This window comes from Sapajus apella, unplaced genomic scaffold (genome assembly GCF_009761245.1).
Source record: "Sapajus apella isolate SASKATOON/1434 unplaced genomic scaffold, GSC_monkey_1.0 scaffold2, whole genome shotgun sequence".
In the NCBI taxonomy this organism is placed as follows: Eukaryota; Metazoa; Chordata; class Mammalia; order Primates; family Cebidae; genus Sapajus; species Sapajus apella.
Window position 1 is genome coordinate 17424771 of NW_022436942.1, and position 15287 is coordinate 17440057.

The window sequence follows — 15287 nt, forward strand, 5'->3', positions numbered from 1 at the left end:
TTAGACTCATGATGATTTGGAGAATGTAAAGAAATTATACATTCAGGTTAAAGGTAATCAAATACTCTACTAAAGCCACACTCATCCACTATGGTGGAAACCACATGTTGTTAAACTTCAAAACCTCTCACAGTGTTCAATTTAATAATGCACTGAAGGAAAAAAAAATGCAATTTTTATCAACCAATCCTTCAATTCTCCTTTAGGATAGAAGAAACAAATTTATAGGCTGGGAAGAAAGTTAATCAGTATATCAACAAAAGACATATGGATGAAAAATGAACACTTCTACCAGTCATCTGGAGATTTCCTAGTGTCCAGATGTTTGGTATCATGTTAACTAAATATTTAAATTACTGATTGAAATTTCTTACTTGGTAGTTTTGGCGTCATCTAGGTTTCTTCAACAGGTCTGTGTTATATACCTGGATGTTCCATGGTTCAAAATAGATAAGTTTCATTTTGGAAAAACTTATCTTGTTATGGTTAAAGCAGGCATGTAAATATTCATCAGATACCAAAGTTATGGTTAATAAAGTGAGGCAATTTGACATCGCCATTGTGCAGATTTAGGAGACACAACTCTATTCATCATTCATTTTTAATGATGATATTTCTTGAATCATAAAAAATTAAAATTGTATTCCGTATAATTTTTTTTCCTGAAATAATGTAAATTGGGAGAAAAAGTGCCTTCTAGTTGATACAGTCTCATGCCAGCTAACTTGAAGGCAGTTCTTTGTGGCACATTTTGGGTGTGTATTTTATAAGGCTCTTGGTTCTTTTCTCTGTTGTGATAATGTGCCTAGGAACTCCAAGACTCTAATTAGTGAACAGAACTCTTCACTAGCTAGCAAACGTAGGCATAGTGTCTCATAGTCAGCCAGCAAGTCCCACTTAAGCATGAAGACAAGCATTGATTGAGTGACTACAGTGAACATTGTTGTACAATAAAATAGAAATGAAAAATAGATGACATATACAGGTTCTAAGCTCTAGCATTTTCTGGTTTAAAGCTAAAAGACAGGACACGAGAACTAGTTAAACTAGGAGATTTGCTTTAAGTTCTTAATTTTATCATTACTTTCTTTGGGTTATACCTTTCCATTTTGGATAATCTTAAGAAAAACAAGCTGGAGTCAAAGATGAAGGAGTCATGTGACATAAGGTATAGATAAACAAACCTCCTTAGATAGAAATCACTTGCAAACCCAAACGCGAAATATTGTAGACTACAGAGACCTTAGGGAAGGCACAGTTGGTAAGAAAAAAAATAAAAGGACAAAGACATATGCATATACTTGCATGTGTATCCTGTGCATGTGCGTGTGACAGAGAGAGAAACATGAAAATAAAAGTTATAATCAAAGCTTATCTAGCTTCAAATAAGCAATATATATTTAAATAAACTTTATAAAGAAAATGAACATGTTGGGAAGGCCCACATAAAAACCGGAGGGCACGATCTGGCTAACAATCAGCAAGAAACAGAGGTCTCAATCTGATAGCTTTCAAGAAACTGACTGTGGCCAACACCATGTGAGCTCGGAAGAAGATTCTTCCCCAGCTGGATCTTCAAATGAAAACCCAGCCCTGGCTAACATCTTGACTGCAGGCTTGTAAAAAACTCCAAAGCAGAGGACCCAACTAAGTAACACCCAGACTCTCAACCCATAGAAACTGTGAGACTATAGTTGTATGTTGTTTTAAGTGTATGTATGGTAAATTGTTAGGTTACAAAAGATTACTATTGCAGATTCCAAACTCTTTAAATGCAGAAGCTATGCATACAATGTGTTTTCCCAAGCTCCTAACAGAGATCTTGATTGTAATTTATATTTAGTAAACATTTTTTTCATTTTCATCAGTTTCACACAAGTAAAGGTTTTTAAGTCCTTACCATGTACACAAGTACAACTTCAGACCATCATTTAATACTCAACTTCTAGAAGTATATTTCTATAAGACATATCCCTGTTTGCTGCTTTCAAAGTAAAATAGAAAATGGGAAGATTTGACGAATAATAAAGGCCACTACGATGAAAAATATTTCTTCATTCTGAGTAGTTTAGCAGAGTTTTTGTTATTTTTAGTATTTTTACATATAACCATACACTACTTGTTTTTGTATTCACTACCAAGCCAAACAGAATTCCCATTTACTGAGATGCATTTAAAAGATATCTTTTAAAGCCAGTACTCAGTGAATACAAAACCTTTTCCTATGTAGCTTCCAGAAACAAAAATAGCTTTTCTACCCTGTTTCTCTTTCTTTTTAGAAATGTATTCATTTCTTGTAATAGTTGTGTTTTGAAAGAAGAGGGTCTTTATCTTGGCAAATAAAAGAAAGGGAAAACATAGAAGCAATGTATAAAATTGCACTTAAGCAAAGAGAAGGAGAGTTCAGTTATCCAAACAGATTTCAGCAGAGCAAGAAAGAGCAGGAGGAGAAAGGAGTGAAAAATCACCAACTCTTACATGGTGTTTGTATTTCAAAAACGCCACATGATTTTTCATTTGTAGAGCCAATCAATACTGAGGAGGCAGTTTCGCATATGGACAGTCTTACCAAATGCTTTATTGGTGCAACTTTTATGGGCTGGTCTATTACAAATGTCAACCTAAGATTGACTAGGAAATTATACACAAGGCCAGCAGGTGTTCAGCCCCATGCTTTACATTTGTAGAACAAACTTTGCTTGTCTCAAAAATTATTAATGCAGAAGCTATGTAATGATTCTGTCTCTGGATTTACAAACATGAAGTCAAAATACTTAGGGGCTATTCTAAGCCTGACATTCCAAAAGAATAATAGCAAAAGAAAAGGGAACACTTCCAGATTTGTGAAGGGACCACCAGTTGTCATCCTTAGCAAGTGAGAAGGGATGCTTGGCAGAGTTTTAATAGCTAATACACTATGGTAAATGTATTTTCGCTAAATTTCCCTGTCATATTTCTAAAAGGAAACAATTTTTAATTGGTGCCAAGGATTTTAAGAAACTTTTTTAACTATCAGTGTTTACTTTTATATTTTAAAAACATTATTGCAGAGCCTAACATCCCCCTATAGTTACAAATAAATGCAAAATTTTGCCTGACAATGTTAATGACATAACATCACCAAATTTTATTTTAAAATTATGGTCTTTTATGAGATTATTTTGAAACATTCAAAAACGGTTTGTGTATTGTGCCTAATTTTCTTGACATCTAAAGAAAGACATGCTCTTTTATTTGCCAAAAAGCTATTTTTCAATTGTCAATCAAGAGTTTATAACTTGGGCTCCAAATATTTATCTCTCTGGACTTTTAATGACTATAGAAAGGAGAAATGAGATTACCTATTAATATTGCAGTTAAAATACAAAAGTTTCAAAAATACTCTAAGGCATTCACTCTTTTATTCAACTATTTAATAGGGAAGAATTTAAGCGGCGGAACCATCATCAGTTTAATTAACACAGAAAATGTCTAAGGCAAAGTAAGCAATCTGGGACCTAATAAAAATGCCACAACTGAGTGAAATGAAAAACAACCCTCGACTTGCTTTGGCATAATCAGGTGTGGATTTATCCGAGTCTGTATTGTGCACAATGAAGCCTTGATTAGAACTGTCTATAATAACTACCAGAACTCTCAAATACTCTCACAGTGGAAAAAGCAAACAAAAGAGCTTCAGGGAGAGTTTAGATGTAAATAAAACTCTAAGGTAATAAGCAAACATGTCTTCAGGTTCAGAAGAGATATGAAAAATATAGAAAGTATAGTTCTATTGGGGGAGAGTTCTGAGCTAAAATTCACTTGTCAATACCTTATATATATTATACTTTGCTTTTTAAAAAATCAGATTTACTGATTGAAATTATATACTAACTGGTGATTCCTTTTAGACTGCCTCATTAGAACTTTTCTAAAATTAGCACTGTATAAGCTATGAAATGGCACTCCATAAATATTTGTTAACTGATCTGCCATAACTGTATATAAACGAGGTAGCTATTAACTACAGAATTACCACAGGTTAGTGTGAACACTTGTATAACTCCTAATATTTCCTCACTCAGCACTTTATTCATGTAAGTAGGGATTGGTACACATACCTGTTACACGGGATTGTAATGATGAATGCTTGAATTAATATATGTAAAGCACTTAGAACTATGCCTGAAGCAACGTATGCTCTGTGAATGAGAGACTTCAAAATATGGTACAACAGAAGAAGAAGTCATTAACTGAGCCTTGGGGGTAACAAAAACCTTCACACAAAAGGGTGCATTTGAAATGTGAAAAAGATATCCTCTGCCAACAAAAGAAGGTGAGAAAGTTCTAACCAAATTCCTCTACTGCTATTCAAATCCTTCAATGGTTTTCCAAAGATATATATGTGTGTGTGTATGTATGTGTGCGTGTGCACGTATGTGTATGTGTACACATATGCATCTTTCACTTCTACATACATACATGTGTACACACACATCACACAAATATATAAAGGATAGAATGTAAATTCCCTAATTTAACATAAAAGACTATTCCTGGCTTGGCCAGTTAGATTTGGCAAACTATGCAGCAAGTCTGTCACTCTTCTCGCCGCAGAAGTCGTATGATCTTGATTCCATCCCAAGTGCATGTATTTTTCTCACAGGTAGGCATCTGTACAACTCTCTTCCTGGGTTCTTCCTCCTACTGTTCTCTCCTTGCTCACTCTTACTCATCATTTCAGGTCTACAGTTCATATAATTGCCTCTAGGAAGACTTAAGGATCTGCCTAGATGAAGTTGGATGAGCTTGCTGTATACTTCCATCAGATCCTGTATTATTTCTTTCTGTACGGATCTGTAACAAGTTACTACAAACTTAACTACTTAAAATCACACTCATTTATTATCTCACAGTCCATCAGGCAGACGTATGAGCAGGCTTGACTGGGTTCTCCTTTCAGAGACTCACGCAGCTGAGTCAAGGTGTGGACTGGCCTGGTTGGGCTCTTGTCTGGAAGTCCCAGAGGAGAACCTGCTTCCAAGTTCATTCCTGTTGCTGACAGAATTCAGTACCTGCAGTTTTGTGACTGAATTCCCCGTTTCCTTACTGGTTACCAGGAAGAAACTACCCTTAGTGGCCAGGGAACTTCCGTCTGTGGCCTCCTCTGTCTTCGAATCAGCAATGGCAAACCCATCCCTTCTCAGGCTGTCAAGCTCTCTGACTTCCTTCTTTTGCTATAGCCAGAGAAAACTCTGCTCTTTTTTTTTTTTTTTTGAAAGTTTTTAGTTTATTAAGCTTCTCGTGAAAAATCCACAATGGCCATAGACAACATCATTGCAGCACCTTTACTCCTTCGGCTGTGATCCAATCTCCAGCTCACTTTTTGCCAGCACCAACATTGGCCTTTGCAGTCCCCCTGACTTTCTTCATTCTGTTCTTGCGTTCCTTTCGTTGCTTTCTTGAGGTCTTTTTCTTCTCATACAGGCAATGTCTTGCAAGTCTATGTTTGGGTTCATTTTTCTTTGCATAATCCAGGGAATCATAAATCATGCCAAAGCCAGTTGTCTTGCCACCACCAAAATGAGTTCTGAATCCAAATACAAAGATGACATCCGGTGTGGTCTTGTACATTTTGGCTAGTTTTTCCCGAATTTCTGTCTTAGGCACTGTTGCCTTCCCGGGGTGAAGGACATCAATGACCATTTGTTTCCTCTGAAGCAGTCGGTTGGTCATGAACTTTCTAGTGCGGATAGTTACTGTGTCGTTCATGATGGCGGCCTATCCTTACACAGCCGGGGAGGAAAAGAGCGAAAACTCTGCTCTTAAAGAGCCTGAGTAATTAGGCTGGGTTTCCCAGATTATCTCCCTTTTAATTAATCCAAAATCAACTGATTAGAAACTTTAATTAATTATGCAAAAATTCCTATCCGCATAACAATCAACCAGGGGAGTGATATCTCATCATAGGCACAGGCTCCATTCATACTTAAGGGGAGGAGATTAGGGTCACTAGGAGTTATTCTTAGAATTTCGACTTCTACAAACTCCAAAAGCCCCCTTTTATAGCCCACTGTTTATTATAATTGCTTATTTTTTCTTACTATATTTAGCGAGCTCTAATTCAGCACTTACTACATAGTAGGCACTATCTTACCTTTTTAGGATGCTACTATTAATATGCCCATTTTTCATATGAGGAAAAACAGATGGCATGTAGAAGTAGGATAATCTGCCCAAGGTCACACCACATTCTGGCTGGTACATTCATTTAGGAATAGCATATGTTCCTGTGACAGGGGAAGTGGGTTTGAAACTCCAGTGAACTGTCTCTAGATTCTATGCTCTTAACATTGTACTGTCCTCTGGGCACAGCTAATATGCAAGCTTTATGTCAGATTATCTTTCCTGTTTACTGTATTCCTTATGCTTACTTCAGTAAGTGGCATTAAAGTTTTATTGTTGTTTCTTTGTTTGTTTTTTTGTTTCTTTTGAGACAGAGTCTCACTCCATCGCTCCGGCTGGAGTGCAGTGGCGGGATCTCAGCTTACTGCAAACTCCACCTCCTGGGCTCAAGCGGTTCTCCTGCCTCAGCCTCCCAAGTAGCTGGGATTACAGATGCACATCACCACACCAGGATAATTTTTGGATTTTTAGTAGAGATGGGGTTTCACCATGTTGGTCAGGCTGTTCTCAAACTCCTGACCTCAGCTGATTCACCTGCCTCGGCCTCCCAAAACGCGGGAATTACAGACATGAGCCACCATGCCCGGCCAAGTATTTAAAGTACAAATCAATATAAAATAAAACTTTCCTAAGTATTCTTTCAAACAATGTTATTGAGCAACCACAGATAATTTTTGCACCATATTGAACAACTATGACTCCATATATGACCCTCATATGTCTCAAGCCTGATCCTAGACATTGAGGAAATAATATGTCAACATCTATCTCCTCTTGGAATTTGTCTGGATAGCCAAACATACAAGTAAACATCCAAATATAATATGATGTAGAGAATGCTATAATACAATTAAGTTTTATTATCTGATGAATTAAGAGAATATGTGGTGAAAAATTCTGCTTTCTTATATTTGAATGTTCCAGATCAAATCACACAAAATAGTGATTTGAGAAATGACTTGAATAAAAGTAAAATCCTAAGAGCTGAAACATTAACTAATCAAGAAATTAAATTTGAAGTTCTCTCAGCATCCTATTCTCTTTGTTACACAGTGAAATTAATATCATATTCCCATAGGCAGAAAAGCTAATATAGGTAAGATTAGCAACAGGGATTTGCCCCAATTGCTACTGTTTATGAATATATTACTTTCCCTAGATGGAGTCTGAGTGGAAGCACTTCAAATCACATCAGCACCAAAATTAGTCCTTTCAATTAATGTCATGTTTTATAAGGAGCATTTGTAAAGCAGTCAGCCTTTGCCACTATAAAATGGGGCATCTGTTAATGTGTGTTTATATTTGCTCATCGATTAAACTTAATTGTCTTTCCCTATGGTTTTCAACCAAGGAAGATTTACATGTAAATGTATGGCGTTTTTTGAGATTAGTCGAAATTCTGCATAAAGAAGGAGAGAGCAAATGAAGTTACATTTATTAAGCAACTATTATATGCCAGGTGCTTTTGATATATTATCCCATTTAAATCTCCCCATGACTACATGACATTTCTAGTATAATCCCTAGTTTACAAGTAGAAGTCTCAAGATTTAGTAAGATTAAGAAAATTGTTTAAGATCTTGAAGCTCACTTCTAACTCTTATACCTTATATTAATCACCTGTAAGTAAAAGAAAGTGTATATTAATAGATTTTGGAATACAAAATAAAATGCCCGGTTTGCTGCTTCCTGAGGGTATTTTTACTTTTTTAAAAATTTCTCTTAGTGACTCAAAAAAAAAAAATCACTGAATGAATGTAGTTCTCTGGCTGGTAAATTCATTTCACAAAAGCAAATGTTCCTATGATTTTTGCTTCTGACATTAGCACATGTCTCTAACATGTCTCTCTTGTGTTCTGACAGTATTCTGACAACCTGTTGGCTCCATCTTCACAGCCCTGTATTCATTTGCACATCAGTTCCAACTGTCTGATTAAACTGGGGAAAAAAAAAAAACAAACAAATAGCTTGGCTCTAGAGCAATTTTTTTTCCCAGTATTCAGCTGAGGCTCAAACATTAAGTCCACTATTCTTAAAGGAAATCTCCCAAAATTATAAACATATTGAAGCCATGATACAAATGGTCCAGTAGTCATTAAAGAAACACAATTTTACAACTAAAATGTAACTGGAAAATAAGCAAATTCCTACTTGCAATTCTCAAATAATAAGGAAATGACACTTAGGTCACAGTCATGCTTATAATAGCTTCTTTCCTTCTATTTCCTTAATTAACATTGGTGCTGCTCTTCAAATTATCTAAAAACTTTCTCCCTCAGCCTTGAAACATGCATGTCTTTTTTGCTCATAATACCTTCTTTCCTTTTTCAAACCTGCATCAGGGGAAAAAAAGAGGAAGAATTAGTTTCATGACTTAACCAATAGAGGAAGAGGTTAAAGGAAAAACTTGCATGCAAAGCAAGGACCCATTTACTAGGAGGGAAAGGGAAAGATTCAAAATAGTCCAATATTAATTGTTTATAGTAGTTGGAACTCTGAGTAGGGAATTAGCCAGAAACCTGAATGATAAAAGCAGCCAAACAATAAAAAAATTCACAAAATGTTTTAACAGCTTTACTGAGATATAATTCACGTACCCTTTTAAAGGGTAAAATTCAGTGTTTTATGGTATACTCACAGGTGGTCAACAAAACTAACAGAGGATATTTAGGAGTAAAAGTCATCTGTATAATACTATAATGGTAGACACATGCCATTACACATTCATCAAAAATCATAGACTGTACAACACTGAAAGAGTCCTAATGTAAACTATGGACTTGGGCGATGATGATATGTCTGAAACTTCATTAGCTGTAACAAATGCATCACTCTGGTAGTGGATGTTGAGGAAGGTGGAATGAAATGAATGAGAGGCGGGCAGTTTATGAGGACTCTCTGTACATTCTACTCAATTCTTCTGTGAACCTAAAACTACTCTGAGAAATAATTTCTTCTTTTAGAAAAAGAAAAGAAACCCCACCTCCTTCAGGAGTAACTCCCATACCTCCATTGCTCCAGCTGAAGACAACCAAAAGTCTACTTTCTGTCTCTACAGATTTTGCGTATTCTGGCAACTTTATATGATTATCTTAACAAGATAACCATCACACTTATGTAAGAAATAGGAAATTGGGCTGAGTGTGGTGACCCACACCTGTAATCCCAGCATTCTAGGAGGCCAAGGTGGGAGGATTTCTTTAGTCCAGGAGTTTGAGACCAGATCTCACTATATTGATTATTTTTTACTTCATTCTTCATCTAATTTTACTTATTGGGTTGTTTTCCAGCCTTTCTTTAATATAGTGAGATCTCATCTCTACAAAAAAATTAAAAATTAGCCAACTGTGGTGGTGCTTGACTGTAGTCCTAGCTATTGTGGAGGCTGAGGTGGGAGGATCCCTGAAAGGCAGAAGGTGCAGTGAGCCAAGTTCACATCACTACGCTCCAGCCTGGGTTACAGAGCAAGATCCGCTCGCTCAAAAAATAAATAAATAAATAAATAAATAAATAAATAAGAAATTGTTTACTAAATCGATGGGGTGTACTTCTGGGTTGTTCCAAGATAATATTAGCTTCTTAAATTAAAGTTTCTCAATACTTTTCCCCAAAAACAAACTGATCAAGAAGAGAAGCAAATGAAACCACACAAAACTGACTTCTTTGGCATAACTTGAACATAGAGAATGCCACAATCCTCAAACTACATATAAGAAAAGAAGTTAACCCCGAATTCCAGCAAAGATATCTGTGAGTTCACTCCCTAATACTGTGGAGATAAGGTGGCATCTGAAGGGTCTGGTTAGAAGAGGGTGATGGAGTTCAGAGCAAATAATACCCAGATGTGCAAAGCCTGATATAGCTACAAACATTCTAAAACAGACCTTGGACCTGGTCTATCTGAGCACTGGCCATAGAAAAGATACTTGAAAGTATGCCTGATCTGGAGTGGCAAATTTGAAAAGGAAACTCTCCTGGAAAAGAGGGAAGTGAATAGAATCTGGAGGGCATTTTGGAAGACTTGGTGATAAAGGAAAAGAAGAAAGTAAGGGGAGAAATTAAGGGTCTCAGAAACAGCAACATCCAAAGACATGCCATCCCATTTCCCACCCCCCCCCCCAAAAAAAAAAAAACTCTTTACCCTTGGGTGCATAAATTGTGTGGAAACAAGTATAAAAAACAGAAAAGTCTATTTGTTTAAAAATAAATTTAAAAATTAAAATAATTCAGTTTCTGAAAAGTTATACCTCCTCCAAGGAAAACAACCACAAAGCAGACGAAAAATAACCCAGCACTTGAACCTGAACTAAATATACCTATATGTGCATTTGCAGATATTTAATGAACACCTAAATCAGAAATTTTAAAACTCAGATCCAAAATAGGCAAAAAATTGAAAAAGGGATAAGAAAAGATTTTGACTAAATTCAAAGAAATTGAAAAAAAAAAAAAACTGTCTGCAGAAGACTAAATGAAGTCTCGAGAAGACTAAAGTGATTCAGTCCTGATCAGTTGTAATCAGTTACGAATTGCAAGAGCTCAGTTCAACCAAAAACTGAAGAGTTTAATGAGAGATATTGAAGAAAGTCTGGAAAACAACCAAATAAACATAATTAGATGAAGAAGGAAGTAAAAACTAATCAGGAATGTAGCAGAAATTGAAGATATTCAATGAAGACTCAAAATCACAAAATTCTTAAGAGGTAAACATTAAAATCCCATATTTAAAACAATAACTGCAGGGCACAGTGGCTCATATCTGTAAGCCCAGCACTTTGCGAAGCGGTGGTGAGCGGATCACTTGAGTCCAGTTGATCAAAACCGTCCAACAACTTAGTGAGACACTGCCTCTACAAAAATACAAAAATTAACCTGCCATAATAGTGCATGCCTGTAGTCTCAGCTACTTCAGAGGCTGAGGTGGGAGGTTCATTTGAGCCAGGACAGTCCAGCCTGGGCAATAGAAACCCTGTGTCAAAAAGTTTAAACACACACACACACAGACACACACACACCATTTTCCACATTTTGAATAAGAAAAATTTTATTTCTTTCTCAGAAATGTTTATTTTTCTTTATTGTCTTACTACACTGTAAAGACTATCCAGAAAAATGCTAACTTAAAGTGATAAAAGCAGATATGTTGCCTTGTTCCTAATATTAATGGAAAAACATTTAGTCTTTTACTACTAAGTATGACGTTAGCTGTAGCATTTTTGTAGATGCTTTTAATTAGTTTTAAAACATTCTTTATTCCTGGTGTGTGGAGATTTTAATCACTAATGTGTTTGAATAGAATCATCTGTTTTTCAGAGGGCATCTACTGACATGATCATATATATTTATTCTTTATTCTTTTAATATGATGAGTGTACTGATTGATTTTTCTAATGTTAAGCCTAGAAATGTTAAAACCTAGAAATTCTGGAATAAATGATAGTAGTCAAGATAGATTAATTTGTATTAATTAATGTATATATACATACATATATATACACATACATATATACATTTATATATATACATATACATTTGTTTTAATTAAACATATATACATTAAGTATATTTATATGTACATATGTTTAATTTGATAATATTTAGATAAGGAGTAAGTATGTTTTGAGAAATACTATTTTTTTCATGTAGTGTTATTGTCTAATTTTAGAATCAATATAATTCTAGTGTCATAAAATATTTTGGCAGCGTTCTCTCCTCTATGACTTTTTCAAGGCTTTCATGTAGGGTTGGGGTTATTTTGTTCTTACATATTTGTTTGAATTTACCAGGAAAGCCATCTGGACCTGGATTATCTCTGTGGAGAAGTTTCTAATTCGAAGTTTAATATTTTTCTTAAGTATAGGTTATTCATATTTCCTTTATACTCTTCTGATGAATTTGGTCTTTTCTGTCTTTCAGTGCTATAAATTGTCATGTGTATTGGCCTAAAGCCCCTGGGATTGTGCTCAATAAAATAACCCTGTATTTGATAATCCATAGCAACACTACTGTTGCTCAAGAGGTACAATAAAGTGTATAAGAGAGCCCTAAATTTTTCTTATCTTCTCTACGATCCAACAGATGAATGTATGAGTAGGTGTTGTGCATGTATGCATGTGGGTGTGTGCATGTGTGTGTAAAAAATTTGATTCAGAATATAACTTTGTATTGACACCTGGTTGCAGCTTAGCTTCCCCAAGAAGCAGACACTAATACAGACATTAGCATGCAGAACATTAGTTAAGGAGTATTCTTGAGATCAGCACCTCTGGATGGGAGGAAAAGAAAGCAAGATTGGATTGGACAAAGAGATAAACTAACTTGTGATTCAGTCCTGATGAAGTTCACAAATGAGCCCATTGGAAGTTCTAGAGTCAAGATGACCCTTAAAAGTTATTATTTCTTTTTTATATTACACACACACACACACACACACACACACACATACACACACGCACACACATACACATATATGTATTTAGATTTAATATATATCTTTAATATAATAGATTTAGCCATACCAATGAAGGAAACATAAATATTCAGTAGAATTACAGGAGCAGTTGGCAATCTATATGGGGTTAAAGCTAGATTTCCCCTTTATGGAATTCATAAAAAAATAAATTATAAATAAATTTCAAATAAATTATGTTTCAAATACATTATAAACATAAATATGGAGAAAACTACAAAATTATTATTTTATAGCTATTTATAATTTGAAATATTATTTCAAATTGACAGATCACAAATGTATATATTCATGGGGTACAATGTGATGTTTTGATATATGTATACAATATGGAATAATTAACATTAATTCTAATTAATTAAACATGTGTCACTTATTTTTATGGTGAGACATTTGGAATTTACTCTCTAAGTTACTGGGAAATGTACATCACTGACTATATTCACCTAGTGCAATAGATCTCAAAATGTATTCCTACTGTTCATTGAAACTTTGTACCTTTTGACCAATAACTTCTCATTCACAAACCTCATTCCCCTTCTCTTCCATTGCCTCTGGTAATCATAATTCTGCTATCTACTCTATGAGTTCACGTTTCTTTGATCTCATACATAAATCATGTGTGATTTGTCTTTCTGTGCTTGGCTTATTTCACCTAGCATAATGTCTTCTAGGTTGATTCACATTGTTACACATGATAGAATTTTCTTCTTTTTCAAGCTTGAATATGATTGCATTGTGTTTGTGTACCATATTTTAAAATCCATTCATCTGTCGATGGACACTTAGGATGATTTCATATATTGACTATTGTGAATAATGTTGTAATGAAGATGGGAATGCAGATCTCCCTTTGACACACTGATTTCAATTCCTTTGGATATATAAACAGAAGTGGGATTGTTAGATCACATGGTAGCTCTATTGCTAGTTTATACAGGAAACACCATCCATAACGCCTATGCTAATTTACTTTTGCACTAACAATGTACAAGAGTTTCTCTGAATCCTCACCAACACGTATTGTCCTTCATCTTTTTGAAAAAAGCCAATGTAATAGGTGTGAGGTGATATCCGATTATGGTTTTAGTTTGTATTTCCTTACTGATTTAGTTATGTTGAGAGTTTTGTTTTTTATTTTTTTTTTCATGTACTGTATCCATTTGCATGTCTTCTTTTAAAAAATGTTTATTCAAGTATTTTGCCTATTTTTAATCAGGTTATTTAATATCTGTATTGAATATTAACCACCTATCAATAAATGATTTACAAATATTTTCTCCCATTCTGTGGGTTGTCTATTTTGTTAATTGTTTTCTTCATTGTGTAGTAGCTTTTAAATTTGATGTCATCCCACTTCTCTATTTTTGATTTTGTTGTTTGTACTTTCAGGGTCATAGGCAATCAGTTGTTACCCAGACCAACATCATGGAGCTTTCCCTCTATATTTTCTTGTAGTAGTTTAACAGCTTCAGGTCTTATATTTAAGCCTTTAATCCACTGTGAGTTGATTTTTATATGTAGCATGAGATAAATATTCAATTTCGCTCTTCTGCTCATGGATAAGCAGTTTTCTGAATACCATGTAAGAAAAATTCCTCATTTATCCGAGAGATTGTCCTTTTCACATTTGTGTATTCTTGGCACTTTGTTGCAAATCAATTGACTGTGAATGCACAAGTTTAAGGCTGTCTATCCTTGGCAATATGTCTGTTTTTATTCCAGGACAATGTTGTTTTGATAATAATCCCTTCATAATATATTTTAAATTCAGAGAATGTGATGCCTCCAACTTTGTTCTTTTCACTCAAGGTTGTTCAGGCTATTCAGGATATTTTGTGGTTCCATATGAATTCAAAGATTATTGTTCCTAATTTTGTGAAGAATGACATTTGAATTTTGATAAGGATTGTGTTGAATCTGTGGATTGCTTTGGGTAGTATGCACATTTTAACAATATTAATTCTTCAAAACTATGGACATGGGAAATTTTTCCATGTATTTGTGTTTTCCTCAATTTCTTTCGATGTTTTTTTTTTTTTAATAGTTTTCAGTATACAGCTCTTTCACCTTCTTGGTTAAATTTACATCTAAGTATTTTACTTTTTGTTTTTACTATCACAAATGGAATTGTTTTTCTAGTTTTCTTTTTAGATAATTCATTAGTATATAGAGATGTCACTAATTTTGTATGTTGATTTTGTGTCTTGCACTTTTACCGAATTTATCAATTTTAATAGTTTTTGGTGAAGTCTTCAACAGCTTTTTGGTAGAGTGTTTCAGGTTTTCTGGATATAAAATCATGTCATCAGCAAACGGAGACAATTGCACTCTTTCTTTCCTATTAGTATAATTTTAATTCTTTTTCTTGCTTAATAGCTCTATCTAGGACTTTCAGTACATAGTTCAATATAATATGAGAGAGGCCATCCTTGTTCCTTATCTTAAAAGAAAAGCTTTCAAATTTTCACCATTGAGTATGCTGTTAGCCATGAGTTTGTCATATATGGCCTCCATTGTATTGACGTACATTTCCTTTATACCTTATCTATTGAGATTTTTTTTTTAATCATAAAAGGGTGTTGAATTTTGTCAATTGATTTTTCTGCATCTATTGAGATGAATATTTTAATTCTTCATTTTGTAAATGTGG

General features: G+C 34.5%; 1 pseudogene across 1 annotated transcript; it reads right to left on the bottom strand.

Moving 5' to 3' along the window:
- Window positions 1-5258: 5258 nt before the first annotated feature.
- LOC116558770 lies at window positions 5259-5795 on the bottom strand (annotated as a pseudogene). Its single transcript, XR_004272161.1, has one exon. The product of XR_004272161.1 is annotated as a 40S ribosomal protein S24 pseudogene (transcript).
- Between the last annotated feature and the right edge of the window lie 9492 nt (window positions 5796-15287).